This window comes from Topomyia yanbarensis, chromosome 3, assembly GCF_030247195.1.
Source record: "Topomyia yanbarensis strain Yona2022 chromosome 3, ASM3024719v1, whole genome shotgun sequence".
NCBI classification, from domain to species: Eukaryota; Metazoa; Arthropoda; class Insecta; order Diptera; family Culicidae; genus Topomyia; species Topomyia yanbarensis.
Window position 1 is genome coordinate 144284518 of NC_080672.1, and position 3578 is coordinate 144288095.

Sequence of the window (3578 nt, forward strand, 5' to 3'; positions counted from 1 at the left end):
CGATTGATACATAGTAGAAAAATGTTCGAAACTCTAAACCTTTCCAATGTGCTAGACAATCGAGACCACGCAATGAGCGATGTATTTCCGCTGGCGTTCGTAACTGCAACATTGTTTTCGATATGTCTGATGTTATTTTGGCAGACCACTTGGTTCTGTATGTTCCAATGCTTCCATCTCTCCATCCCATTAAACACTTTTTCATAATGCCTAGATCAATAAGGTGGAGGGAATCACCAACTGGAAAATCATCTATCATGTTGATAGGAAGTCTCAGAAGAGGAGTATCGCATTTGTGGTGAGATCCATATATCTTGTTCCTAAAACCATTATCGGTCCGCTTGGAGCACTCAGTCCTAGGGAAATAATTGCAATGAGAGATATACGAATATTCTCCAGGAGTGGTACACTTCTGACATCCGTTTTGAGCATTGAAATTAGCAACTCCTAGATTAATATTATTTAGTTAAAATTTATTATATACAACCATTGTTTAAATGTTTATACCTTTTACGTAAGCCCTTGCTGGAGAGTCACATACAAAACATTGAATTTTAACTGTAACTTTTTGACCATTGATTATCACACCATTTTTACATACGTCCTCCATTTCGTCGGAAAATGGAGTCAAAAAAGATATGACATCGTTAGGCTTATGTTTTCCTGCATATATACCGATTATCATAGGTTGAACGTATGGCATTTCTTCTATATTAAATAATATAGGCCAAAATTCATCCCGTGAGCTTTTGTAAATAGGCAATCCATCAATATTTATTTTTATTGATAAACTATTCGGCTTCGTAATTTCCGACAATAAATTATCGAGGCAATGCTTAAATCCATGATGCCAATAAAATCCACCTGCTAATGACTGAAGCGAAACTGTTTGAGATGTTTTTAGAAGTGTTCTAGGGTCTTGCGGTAATATATTTGACAAACGATTATTCAATATACTTAACAGTTCCTTTAATGCATTTTGCTTTACATTGAACGAAACTGCCCAATATCGAAGATCAGCGATAAGCTGTATATTTTTAAGCATCTCGTCTTCTATTTCCGGATCATCGTCTTCAACTGAATAATCAATTTCTCGAACATTTTCATATTCCGTAGCTTGAATTTTGGTTGGAATTTGATGCAATGCATTTTCAGGGGAAGGTTTCTCGCCTGAGCCATGCTGTATTGATTTTGGGTGGATTTCAGAATTGTCATGGATCGGTAAATGCTCTCGTTTACTTTTATTGCGCTGCGGTGTAAGTTCGGTGTTGAGAATTTTGATCAGGTTCTTTTTTACCTTCCTTTTAAAACCGCCAGTGTGTTTTATTTTTTTCCACTTGTCATATCTGTCCATATTGTCTAGCGTTTTCAAAAAGTTTTATCAATAACTCAGCCAAACGATTCGAAAGCACGTTTCATAAAACCTTAAAGTTTTTCTTAACCAGGATGGTTGTATAAACGATTTAAACAAGGTACAAGGTTTTATCATACACTGATAGTAATGCTTAATAGAATGAAATTAACTTTCTTATTGCTGTTTTGTTTAAAAGTTTTATTGTGATCCCACAGGCACTCATAAAGTTTTTTTTAAGGCTGAACGGCATCTCTAAAATGTCAGTTTTATTCTTGAGCGCATGAAAGTACTAAAGGATGCTATAAAACACTTTGCAGAGCAAAACTTATCTGGTATATCCAGCACCATAATAAAACCATTTGGTACATGTGTTTAAAAACTTTTATAAAAATTAATTAGGATTCATAGGCTTTGAAAATGTTACTTGGGTTGCCTAATATGAAAATTACAAATAATGCTTATTTTCGGATTCCTTATCTACTCACATAAACACCACCAAACTATTCGAAGAATCAATGGTGAAATAGATATTGCACACCAAAACTTACCACAATCTGGCGTTCATTAAGATTTTGGGTCAGATATCTTGTTCTACTATACTTACACACGATCAAGGATGCAAAATGCCTACTTTTTCTGCGGCTGTAATTTTTCTGCCTACATTCTCATTTCTCTTTCGACGCTGCTGTCGTTCGCTAGTGCAGGACGCCCAGCGCTGTACGGTCTGTAAGCAAAGCAGTAACATGACAAAAAATACTGCCCCCAGTACAGCCACCAGACGCGAGCGGTACAGCTTCTCTTTCCTTATTTTACACTTTTTAATATTTTTAATCTATTCAATATTTTTAATCACTAACGACGGCAATGAATGCGGTTCATTTACGCCACGACCGGCATTAACGCTTTCGTGTGCGGGCCTCTCCCTTTGTCTATGCAGAGAAAAATGTACAAAGCGAGGGAATAAACTTAACTATGCCACACTCTCACCGAGCAGTCGGTGTACAGCAGCAAAACAAAAATGTATTCTACTGCTGTACGGGAAAATGTACTCGGTCGGGCTACCGTTCTGGCAAGAGCTGTAGTACGGCTTGTGCAAATGTAAATATACCGAAAAAATGTAGTTTATCGGTACCGTTGGCATCTCTGTACACGATTCCACAATAGACCTTTCTTGTCAAAAAAATTTATATACTGAAATGCTTCATTTTCCAATTCCAAATCGATACTGCCTTTAGTCGCGGTGATTTGGTGCCTCTAACTATTGAAAAAATCAAAAATACTTCGAAATGCTCATTTGACCCCACATTCTCATAAGCTATCTTGCCTCATTTCCCCACATTTATACACCATTTGAATGAATTCCCAGTGGGGAATATAAAATGAAGCAACGAGGATGCCAGCTTAACTGTTATATCAGTAAATCTGCAGATTTTTCATATAAGTTGCAGAATATTTGCAGAATGTTAATATTTCGCAGCATAAAGCCTATAACAGAAAATATCAACTAATTTTCGATGATTTTAAATATCATTACATAATTTTTCTGTTTCAAATATCTTGCAGACTTTGACGATTATGTGCAGACTTTTTAAACTTCGACCGTATAGTATTGTATAAATTTTCCTGGCATCCCTGGCTGTTTTGAACTAAATGAACTCTGTACTTTGTTTTGTTTATATCAATAGAGCATTGCGTGCAAATGGATAACCTCGTTTTTTGACAGTTCTGAGAGCTTTTTTATATGAACTAAAAATATAGTTTGAATCGCTTGTAAATGTCAACACTTTGTAAACAAGCTAGCTGAACTGTTATTTTGTCATTCGATGTCGTCATCGTGGAACGTTTCATTGTGCAGATCCGGGAAACAGATATGCAAATTAGAGAAAACTATATTATATTAATTAAATTCTTTAAGCTTTGAAGAAAAGTTGTTCTGCTTTTGAAGTGAGATTAGTTGTAGATACAACATATCTGGGTAAGTAGTAAACTCTATCGACATATTAAATTTCTCATCGAATGATTTCCACCCACTGCAGACTAAGGCATCAACTCGATCCCGTTTCAATGATCATATATTTGATGGTACAGGATCAGCAAGAAGCAGTACAATTATTTAAGTAGAGCTCCGGGACGTGATGTGACTTATTACGGCTATCATCAGGTACTTGTGCTTTCGATGTGCACACTGAAAGACAGCAACAGCCCATACAAGAAAACCTTTGGA